Here is a 12,220-nt window from a genome sequence, read left to right on the forward strand (position 1 = left end):
TGGCCCCCAACCTGGCCAGCACCTCACGTCCGTCCCCTCCTCGCCGCCTGGGTGCCCCGCGCGGGGTCCCCAGGGCCGCCGGGCCTGCAGGAGGACCCGGACCCCCGGCCCCGTGAACCAGTCCCGGGAACCGCCCGGCTCGGCGTAGGCTTCGCAGACGCCCGGACGAGCTGCCCGGGGGCGAGAGGCGGTGGTGTCGCCGGGACACCCCCGACCCCAGTCTGGAGGGGCCTCACCCCGAGAAGACCCGAACCCCAGGGCCGTGCCCGCCTCGCCCAGCTCGGAGACCCGCCTGAGACGCACACACTCACCTCGGGCGGCCGTCCTGTCACGGAGTCGCCTGAGGGCCTGGCGTCCTGTGGGGGCTCCTCTCTTCGGGCCCGGAGATGCCTGAGAGGCGGCCTCCTGTCAGCGGCTTCCCGGTCAGCGCAGTCGCCTGAGGCCAGGCGTCTGAGGCACGCGGGGCGCTGGGTGCTGGCCGTCTATGCTCCAGAGCGCAGCGTGGGGGGTTCCGGGTTACATCTCCCCGACCCGGGTTTACGTCTTGGGGACTAACGACTGGAGAGTTTACCACCGGGTGGGGATTCACGACTGGACCTCCGGTTTAAATCTGAAGGGTTTACGTCTTGGCGCGAGGGGGTTATGACTGGAGCGTTTACGACTCGGCCAGGTTTACGACTGGGGGGTTTACGTCTGGGCCCCTGATTTACGGCTGAGGGGTTTACCCGGGTTTCTGCGTGAGGGGGAGGTTGGAGGCGGGGCAGGTTACCACAGCCCCCAGGTTTAGGTATGGATCTGGGTTTTCCTGTGGACCAGGGGTTACTTAAGGGCGAGGGGGTTATTCTGGGCTCGGGTTCTCTCTGGGGTGTTAACATCAGGCCCGAGTTTCTGGCTGGGCCTCTGGGTTTTTCACTGCCCCCAGGGGCCACCTGTAGGCCGTCCGGGTCTGTTGGGCTAGTGGGGCTCGTGCTCCAGGGTCCCTCAACATTGTGTGTATTTACATACTTTAAAAGCTCTTCCTGTGGAGCCGGCTTCCAACCAGCCTGAGTATCGGTGCTGACTGAGATCCCCTCAACCACTAGGCACCTCCGAAGGTGAAATAACTTAGACAATCACAAAGTTTTGAGAGACAACCAAGAGCTAGGGCAGGTTCAACAACGGGGTTCGTCTCCTACAGGTGGCCCCTCCTTCCAGGCTGGAGAAAAGCTGTTTCACCTACTGCACAGAAACCAACCCAGAGTCCAGCAGAGTGCAGGAGCAGAGCTGCATTAATACTCTGGGAGTAAGGCCCAGACTAAAGTAGGTGTAACTGCTTGGCCTGCTTGCTCTTCTGGGACCACTAGCACATCCTGACTTCAGAATCTTGCAAAATCACCTGTGTACAAAAGTACCAAGAAACAATAAAGAAGGGAAGGTACATATGGGGAAAAGTGCTTATTCCTTATAGGGTAAGTTATTCTTCTGCTATCTCCCCATAAGGAGGCCTTGAACCAATACCTGGGCTGTTTTCCTGGGAAGAGAAGGTAGGAGGAAGCGGTGCTGGGTCCGCTCCCAGATGTGAGTGTGTGCAGCCAACACAACCCTAGAATTGTTTTTTTCTTCTGTCAACCCAAAGAGCAAGATCCACGGTCCCCCCTCACTCCCCAGAGATTCTGGTCTCCTGTCTAGGAAGGAGATTCATAGAATATCATTAAACTCTGGTTCCAGTCCAGGCAAGGTAATATAGACCCGTGCCTCCCTACTCATTTCCACCAAGAGCAACTATAAAGTCTGGAGTGAGGTGTAGAAGGAGAAAGGTGAGCTTCTTAGGGACCCCAGGACTCAGGGAACAAGAGAGGCAGAAAAGCCAGAGAACCCCTCTCCACCTGGAAACAATGGTGTCCTGAGGCCTTGGCAAAGGGGATCCCACACAAGTGGCTGCCACCCCTTCAGGCATCCCAGCAGGGATCAGTGGGTGCTCCAGAAGCACCAGACCAACCAAGCAGACAACAATAGCTTGACAAAAGGCTCTAAGAATTAAATAGCGACAAACGTAGAACCTAAACAGGGTGACTGCATGCAAAAATGCGAGATTGAAATGGGGTCCATATTAGGCAAAATTCCAGGAAGCAATTTTAAGAAATCACCTGTCATACCAAGAATCAGGAAAATCACAGCTTAAATGAGTAAAGACAATCAACTGATGCCCACATGGAAATGAATCAGACACTGGAATTGTCAACAAGAATTTGAAAGCAGGCGTCATAAAAATGCTCCAGGAATTGATTACAAATTATCTCCAAACAAATGAAAAAAATAGAATATTTCAGCAAAGATATACAAGTTATAGAAAAGAACCAAACACATTATAAAACTGAAAAATACACTAACTGAAATAAAAAATTCACTGGATGGGCTTAATTAGTAGAGTGGCCTTTTATGCTCAGCCCAAAGCCTTTGGCATACTCCACCCCATTGGCAAACCAGGTGCACACTGGGTGCCAAGTCAAAGTTCAGCCCTCTGGAAACTAAAAAGATCATCAAAGACCTATCAGAAAATTCCAGCCTTGCAACTAGGTATCTAATAATCACATGCTCACGAATTGCCCTCGAGCCCCAAGTGTATTTTCCCTTTTTAAAATTTCATTTATTCCACAATGATTAATGATCATCTCCTATGTGTTAAGGATTATGCTAGACACTGTAAAGACGTAAGTGAACAAAATAGTCTTTGCACTCACGGAGCTTAGAGCTATTTCCCATTCGGAAGTGTACCCAAACAGAGGGCTTGTCCCACCTTAGCATTTTTTCCAACCAAGTTTCTTAATGTTTGGAAGCACAACTCTTTGCAACCTTCCTGTGGGGGTTCAGTGACCTGAGACATTATCAGAGTAGAGAAATAAATGTTTACATGGGAATAGAAACTAATCTGAACCATTTAGGAAGCAACCTCACATTAGTCAAACATGTCTCTCTCAGTGTTTTCTATCTCCCTGGAATGACCCAATTCTTAAAATTCAGATTCCAAGTGGATATGAGGAGAGGTGAAGTGTGTGGGTCCGAACGACCACAGGGAGCATGAGGACAGTGAGGAAGGTGATGGTGAGGACGGTGAGGATGCCTGCAGCTGAGCAGGCTCCCATCCTGGGCACATGCACAGTGTGGAAGGGGAAGCACCTCCTATGGGTGAGACTAGGCTTCGTAACCAATCCACCGTCTTTTCATATTTACCTTATATTTAACCTTATTGTGTGGAATGCAGGTGTCAAGCTCCTTGGGTCAAAGATTCTTCCAGTGACATCTAAGGAGCAGATTCTCATGTCCACATCATGATGTAAAGGCTTCCTTCTTTCTGCATGGTGAGGTCTTGAGGTTCACTCTTTTAGGAATCTCTCTTTCTCCTTGATACTGATATTATATTATGGACTGTGAACGCCTCCCACTTGGGAGAGATTCCTTCCCTTTAGAAAACCAAACCAGTGCCGTTACCGAGAGGAAGGCAGCAGGCAGCCAGCCACTTAGGACTGCCTGGTCTTTCCCAAAATAGTCGTTTTGTCTTACATGAGCTCAAATCCAGATCTCCAAAAGAACACATCAGATTTTTGAGGCCAGACACTAGCTGGCAATAAAGAGTGTGTATTTCTAGGGAGTGTCCTCTAGCTTAGTCCTCCCTTTGGAACTAACCAGTGTGGCCAAGTCTGTAGTAGAAGTAATTTGGGCATTGGGAACTCTGGACCCGGCCCAAGAATTTTCCAACTCACCACAGTGAGTAAAATTTAATACATGTTGACATAATCTAATACTTAATTGCATCATTTATTCCGTTGTTCCAAGAACTCATTCCTAACGGAGGAAAGCTAGAGTATATAATTATATATACATAGAGAGGGAGGGAGAGAAATTTGGTGCTAAATTATATAATGTTTGTTAATTATCTCACAGGTTTCAGTAGAATTGTTTGTTCCATTAAATTGAATGATAATTTCACATTTTTTATTATCACCCCCACCCAGAGTCTATCAAAGTACAAGGCACACAGTGAGCACACAGTAAATACCTGATGGACTAAGTCCTTTTTGCAAGGTGAGGCCTGCTCCCACTGAGAGCTGCTTCCTTCTGTCTCATTCTGTTGAGCTTTTCACTTAGGAGTTTTGCAGCTGGTAAAATGAGAAGTAAACTAAAAAGGCAGAACAAACATGGAGATTATAGAATAAATTTAGGAGAATCTCAAAATCCACTAACTCAATGGAATGATGAAGACTAAGTTGTCAAAGGAAATGAAGATATGAAAAAAAGAAGTGAGGGAGGAAAGAAGATGGAAAAAGAAAATGAGGGAAAACAATAAAAATTCAAATAAAATTATTGTGTTTTTATTCCAGTAAGTGGCTGGGAATAGTAAGTAGAATGTAGAGAACTGGAAAAGGGGAGGAAAAATAACTCAGCACAATAAAAGACTAAAAACAATGATGGCCTATTGGACGTGGGCCAAAGGCGATCAGATGAAGTACGGAAGTTACAATGTTCTGTAATATGGAAACGGCGGGGGTGGGCTATTGCAGTGACAGTCTCTACTTCATCATCTCTTAGGAGAGTTTTGAATACTTGTATGAGGCCAGGACAAATGACCAATTAATTGACTGTAATGACATCTCTCTCTCCCTCCCATGGGAGGGAAAATCTGGAAATGTGCAGCAGCTTCATCCCTCATTTGTCTAGACAAGATGGTTTCAATGTCAGAATCCATCACCATATTCCAAAAGTAAAAGATAACAAAGGCTATATCCTAAAATCCTTTACAACATGTTTCAAACATAGAATTATTTGTAGCTACTGTGTCTTATCCTTGCTAAAGCCATCAATAATTTCTTTGTTACGAAATACAACAAAAATATTCTGTCATTGTTTTTACTAGTTTCTTCTGCAAGATTAGATGAATTTTATCCTCCCTGTCTGGTATTCCAGTTTCATTCATTCTTGGAATCCTTTTCCCCTGCACAGCCCTTAGGGGCTAGAGTACCCTGGGTGATCTCACACATTTTCCTTAGTGACCTTGGCCGTTACCTTAGTGTTGTCACCAACTGTATGCAGATAGAACCCGATCTCCAACTCTATCCAGGTCTCTTCTTTGAGTCCCCATACATTTATCTGTTGGCATCTGTGCATTTCCCTCTGAACATTCCCCCTACCCGTGCTGAGTTATATTCTTGCCCTATTCCTATCCCTAAGCCCCATATCCACCTGAGCACGAAATCTTCTCAAAATCACCGCTGCAGTATCTCTTTAATCTCTTTATTCCTCTTTCCTGATTTCATGGTTCATTCCTCCATCTCTCTTGACTGCCATGGAAGCAGGCTTCTAACTGACATTCTTGCCTTCAATTTTGCCCCTGTGTTAGATAGTCACCAGAGTACCTTCCTGAGAAACCATCCATTGGATTACACCTGCCCTCCCCTCTTTAGAGCATGCTCCCATGATCTTCAAGATAAGGTCCAAATTACTTCACGTGAGAGTCGAAGTATTAGCAATCTAATCCTGTTCGCTCTCTTCCCTTTCCGCATCTCTGATGGCCCTCATACTCTACAAGCCCTCCCTCCAGCATCCACACTTTGAATAGGATGCTTCCTTTGTGTGGAAAAGCCTTTCAATTTCTTAGCCTCTTTTCAACAAGATACCTCCTTTTTAAAATTCAGCACTATGCTACAATGTCCACACCTCCAGGAAGCTTTCTCTGCTGCCTGTTTCCAGTTTGAAATAACAAACCTATGTGCTTTTCAGCCCACTCTTCAGACTAGATCACAGCAGTTATCAACTTGGATTTTAATTACCTATTTCCTTAGCTATCTGTCTACAAACTACCCCCTCCCACTAGATTATAAACTCTGTGAAGACAAAAAATGCAGTTTATTTGGTTTATGCCTGTTACAATGCATGACCTGTGATACACCGTCAATAAATGTTTGTGGAATAAATGCATGAATGAGAGAGTGAAAATAGTTTAACTTGCAGAAAAGAAACTAGAAAATCTGTAAAGCTTTAAAGAAGACTGTAATTGGTTATATATGTCAACAGACAAATGGAAATTTGGCAGAGGAAAAAAAAACATCCCGGAGCGTGTGTTCTGTTTACCCAGACCAACATCTGTTGATGTGAAGTTTTAGGAGAAAACTAACATGATCATTTGCTTAGAATTTCTCTTCTGGTAGCTCAAAATATTTGAAATGGGTTGAATAGCAATAGTGTATCTAAATGTATTGGTTAACAATTTAGAAGAATAAATGACAAACGAATAAATATCCTCCTTAACGTAGGCACATAAGAAAAGACAGTAGCTACCTCTAACAAATAGTATTGCAAAATAATTTTGGGCCAATAATTTGACAGCTTTGCTTTATTGCATTTTTCATTCGGTACTGCTGATGTAATTTTTTTTTCACTGATTTTTTTTTCAAGTCTTGAACTTTTTAGTAATGTCTTTCAATTTTGTTTATGTAAAAATCACAAGCACATGTCTAGATGTGGCTCTTCTTTATTTGAGTTTTTGAGTATTTTGGGGGACCTTTTGGTCTAAAGGCTCATGTTCTTTAGGTTTGAAAAATATTCTTGCTTTGTTTCTTTTATAATTTCTATTTTCTTAGGCTGAAATTCCTGTTCTTTTTTTTTAATTTATTTTTCCTGAATTAGTTGTCTATATATTTTACCTTTTCCTATTTCCTATCATTTTCTGAATCTTTATATTTTTCTCAATTAAATTCGAGACTAATGTAAATGACTATTTGACATTTTGAAATTCTACTGTCAATATCAGGAGGAGAAAGAAGGTTGAAACAATGACAGTACCTCACACAATATCTTTATCGATAATGCTAATTGAATTAATTATGAGCTAAGAAGAGCCATAAAGCAGTTGTATGAATAGGGAGAAAGGACAATTATCACATTCAAGGAACATTAGGAGACATTGATTGGGCTCGCCAGCTCTGTGCAAGGTGTTGCTGATTTGTGATGAATAAGGCTTTGTCCTTGACCTCCAGGGCTGAAAGTTTGACAATTCTGTTATCCTGCCACCCTTTATCATAGTGAAACAATTCCAGGCTTTGAACAAAGCTCTTCACTAGAGTATGGTGTAAAAATATTGTTTTACTCATAAAAATCTTACAATCACTACCAGACTTTATAATCCATCAGAATATTACCAGCCAATCAGGGTTTGTGTTCTTTCATTTACTCCAGGTTCCCTTCACCTTCCTGGGCAGAAACATACATGCATTCATTATTTACCTGCCTGAGAGCTGGCTGCACCCCATCACTCTCTCCCTACACTTGAAGTCACCACCCTTTCTTCTATTGTCACTCATTAGAACCAATATTCTCAGTTAATTAGGATTCCATGAGCTGCAAAATTCTCAGGCTTCAAAGAAAAGTTAAATTAGTTCCAGAATTTTTTATTCCTCATGACAGTTTTGTCACTGTACACATATTTTTTACTCTCCTTGCATTCTGGAACAGGTGATAGGGGAGAGCCAGAGAGGGGAGCATCCATCCTCCCATCTCTCAGAAGCACCGTTCCTTTTGTCAGTCATCGCAAAAGAGACCAGGAACACTGGGCAAAAAGACAGGCACCTAACATACGAAAGAGTTCATGAATATCAGCATAAAGCAAGACCTTAGTTCCAAACTCATAAAAATGTGCTGCACCCCTTCCAAAAGAAGTCTCTCGCTTAAAATACTAGCCTATGAAATATTACAATGTCACTACTGCTTTCAACAGGAAAACACCATTAAAAAAGTCTCAGGAACTCATCCGCATTAAGAGAAACACCAATATAAAATTGAGGCAGAAAATATTTACCTTAAAAAGATGATGGCAGGGCTCCCCTGGTGGCGCAGTGGTTGAGAGTCCGCCTGCCGATGCAGGGGACACGGGCTCGTGCCCCGGTCTGGGAGGATCCCACATGCCGCAGAGCGGCTGGGCCCGTGAGCCATGGCCGCTGAGCCTGCATGTCCGGAGCCTGTGCTCCGCAACGGGAGAGGCCACAACAGCGAGAGGCCCGCTTACCACAAAAAAAAAAAAAAAAAAAAAAAAAAAAGGATGATGGCAATTGGAAGCACTCTAAATGCCCATCAACAGGGAGATGATAAAATAAATGACATTACATCTATTTGGTCACAATCCCGACGTGTGTTTGGGGGTGGGCGGGTTCCACCCCTCCCCCCCGACACACACACACACACACACACACACACACACACACACACACCCCACCACCACCACCACCACCACCACCACCACCACCACCACCACCAGCACCACCAATAAGCAGTTCTCTGTCACTAGCTAGAAGTCCTACAATTCAACTCAATTCTGACACTATCTACCTGGAGATTCCACAGGTTGAGTCTCAGTACCGCAAGACTGCCCTCCCCCTTCAGATGCCAATCAAGAGTGCAGGTCATCTCCTGTGCTTCTGATCTACTGGCTATAAATCCCTGGTTTCCACAATCCCCTCCTTGGATTTGATGAATTTGCTAGCATGGCTCACAGAACTCAGAGAAACATTTTACTTACTTGATTGCTTGTTTATTATAGAAGGATATAACTCAGAAACAGGCAGATGGAAGAGATGCACAGGGCAAGATGTGGGAAAGGGCTCAGAGCTTCCATGCTCACCAGGTGCACAACTCTCCCCAAATCTCCATGTGTTCACCATCCCAGAAGCACTCCATACCCCCTCCTCTTGGGGTTTCATGGAGGATTCATTACAAAAGCAAGATTGATTAAGTCATTGGCCATTAGTTATTGATTCAACACCAGCCACTCTCCCCTCCCTGGAGGTCAGGGTGGTGGGACTGAAAGTTCTAATCATCTAATCACATGGTTGGCTCCCCTGGCAACCAGCCTCCAGCCTTATGTAACCTAGGGGCATGCCAAAAGTCCTCTCATTAGCATAACAGAAGACATCTTTATCACTCTTATCACTTAGGAAATTCCAAGGGTATTAGGAGCTCTACTCCAGAAATGGGAGAAGACCAAATATATATTTCTTATCATAAATCACAATTTCACAATATCCATTCAGTAGCATAACATGTCAATCTTAAAGTAGATATGTAGAGCCATATCAATTGACTGGAAAAGACAGCTGTAATATTTGATGAAAAAGAGTCGGGTTCGAAACAGTAAGTAAAATAATATTCTGTTACAAAACCATGAAGAAAGGAGAAAGAAAAGAGAGTGAGACTTCTCTAGGATCTATAAATACAGTTAATGCTGGATGATGAGTTGTTTTCTGTTTGTCCCTTTATTTTTTTCCACTGTCTAATATTTATAGTGAATATGTATTTTGAAACTAGTCAAAAATTGTTACACATGTATAATTTACGCAATGCAAAGGCATTGGGGTCTGGGGTGGGGACAGCTCTGGGTTCTTCTAGTTCTGTGCCAAGACATTTAGGAAGGCCATTGAACCACCTGAGCCTGAGTTTCCCCACCTTAAAAAGTGAAGAGCTTTTAAAATTCAATAACAACTACAAAATTTGGATTGACGGATTTTTTAAAACTACTATATCTCACTGTATCATCTATCCACGTAATAAACACTGACTACACAGCAGAGCCTAGGGGACCACCATGTCTGCCAGGCGGTAACACTGTTGGCAGCTTCCGGCCAACACATGTACCCTTCATGTACAGAAGGGTGCAAGAGGCCACACTTCTCAGTCCAGGAGGCAGGGTTGCTGACCATACGATGCTGCTCATTTAGACTCTCTCAGTCTTCACTGAGCTCGACTTAAAATAAATAGAAACATTTTTATTTGAGAATAGATGCTCATTTTCTATTTAGGAAGGGACTTCTGATGATTCTATGAAATCCTGTTGACATTTCCAGTAAAAATCCACGGCTGACTCTCTCACCACTGGTCCAAGAACCCTAAGGTGAAGCCCTTGGGGTGCATACAGCACATGTCTACACAGGTGGGGAAATGCAGTCATGCTCACTGAGAGTCCAGGGGTGCAAGTGGCTGGATGGAACCCTTTCGTGCTGAGGCAAAGACATGGATGCCAGAGTCCACACAACCAAGGTGGGAGGCTTGGGGACCAGCTTCCCCACCAAGAAGGATGCAAGTGTGAGAATAGCAGTCAGGACTTGGGATGCCTTCAATATCCGTGAAGCCTGATGAATCTGGCAAAGGGAGCTCTTTGTTTCTCAGGCTGGAGGAGGGCAGGTGAAAACAACATTCTGGAAACTCAGGCTGGCTTGGGTGAGCTGTGTGAGAGGGACTGTGGAGAGTGCCCTCCCAGGACCCAGCCAAGAGTCGTGGCAGGAATCTGGGCATGGAGGACTGAGAAGAGGATAAGGCTGCAAAACTAGGCAGGATGATGCATCCCACACCCTTGGGTACAACACTTGGTTTGTGTGCATGTGGGAAGCCCAAATAGCCAGGTTCTAGAATTCCCAGAGGAGAAAAGGGTTACTTTATTTCCCCTGAATTCCCCTCCTCCTGGCTGCACACATCTTTTTTCCACTGTCATCCCCACTAGGAAGGGTCTTGAATAACTCCCCAGGGTCTCAGACAATGGAGCATTACAAGGCACCCCTGTCTTTGTTGACGTTGTTATTACACTATGAAAAACCATAGAAGGATGACTGAGCAAAAATGGAGGAAAGTAAGAATGTTCACCAAATAGGAATATGATTTTAATAAAGTTTGATTTTCAGGAGTGCCACTTACTTTTATTATATAAACTCAAAGCTCTTTTACATTCAATCTGGGGAAGTAATAAAAAAGTAACCTATTTGACCAACAGCCATCGAAATCCATGAAAACAGGCATTCATAACACATCTGCAAACAACTACAAGCAGCATGCACACCCGGGAGAGATGAAAACAAAGGCTTTTTCTGGGTATTGTTTTGTGGGACTGGATTACGATTTCAAAATGTGCGTCCCATTACCAGCACAATGTTCTACACTTACACCCTGGTAAATATTTTTGCAAGATAATATTTAATGATAAAGGTATTTTGCTCACTAGACTTTCCCTGTCAACAACTGGAAATTGACCTCTAACTTGGCCAAAGCTGAATAAACAGTGGAGGTGGATATTTGCATCTGTCACTTCTAAAACGCCTTCCTTTTAAAATCTGGTATGAAAGAATTTCCTCTACTAAAAAAAAAAGTGTACCAAAACAAAAGCTTCTTCTTATTATTCTTTAATTCTTTTTTTCTCCCCTTCCATTTTTGAAATGTCCCTTAGACCAGCAGAAAGACAAGTCTTTTCTGGAAAGCAGACTAGCTGGCATTGATGAATAAAATGCCATTTGCAATAACTCCTCACCCACCTGAGCAGTTAAAGATGAGATTCATGACGTGTGGAATTATGCCATGTGATCACAGGGAATTTGAATTTTCAAGCTTTTCCTCACTATCTCATCTCCTTTCCTCCCCCAATAACATCTAGGGAAGTGATACTATGCTAGGTGAATATTCCTGTGCTGTGCTCAACTACACAGAAAACAGCCTCCTGCCTGCTTCAGGCAGAATGTTTTATTGTCAAAACGGATTCATCTGGGAGTCTGGACCCCTCTGATGTCATCATGATTTTGCCACAGGTTTCCTAAAAGTCACTTCCCTTCTCCAGACCTCAGTTTCCTCTCAGTAAAATAAGGAGTCTGGAAAGATACTAATTTGACATTCGGTGATTTTATGAACCGTAAGAGAACAACTGGTGGTAGAAGTTTTACGGAAGACCTTGCTTTTGTAGATTTAGAACGTTCAGGCCGGTTCTAAGAGGTAATGTCCTGTCCTCATCTGACCTTGACCTTATGGAAGAAAATATGAAGCAAAGAGTCCAACATAGAATCCAGACTCTGCATGCTGGCTGCCCTCTGTTGTGTGTTCGGTGCTGAATAAGGAAACTGGGAGAGCGCTTGGCCCTTCCTAACCAGAGCGTTTGTTTCCTAAACACTGCGAAACACCTCTGTGACCCACAGGGCAGTTCTACAGCTTCGACTCAACCCAGAGACGTCAGCTGTGGGCAGCCTTGGTGGCTGGTTTCATTCTATTTATGGGGATTTCTCCATAGCTATCCAAGTCCATATGCTATGGAGAAATAAATGTTCCCAAAGTGGCTCGAGGACTATTTTTAAAGTCACAGCTAATGATTTACCGTCTGACGCCCTGGGGCTTGCCTGGGTCTAAAAATAGTTGTTCCTGAGCTTTCCCTGACAGGGTCAGGGAA

The 12,220-nt window shown here is 44.1% G+C and overlaps 1 long non-coding RNA gene across 1 annotated transcript; it reads left to right on the forward strand.

Moving 5' to 3' along the window:
• The first annotated feature begins 764 nt into the window (after positions 1–764).
• Positions 765–1,408, forward strand: LOC141278081 (uncharacterized). Its single transcript, XR_012330337.1, has 3 exons — positions 765–787; positions 1,014–1,094; positions 1,178–1,408. It is a non-coding gene; the product is annotated as an uncharacterized lncRNA (long non-coding RNA).
• Positions 1,409–12,220: the final 10,812 nt, after the last annotated feature.

Source organism: Tursiops truncatus, chromosome 2 (genome assembly GCF_011762595.2).
Source record: "Tursiops truncatus isolate mTurTru1 chromosome 2, mTurTru1.mat.Y, whole genome shotgun sequence".
Lineage (NCBI taxonomy): Eukaryota > Metazoa > Chordata > Mammalia > Artiodactyla > Delphinidae > Tursiops > Tursiops truncatus.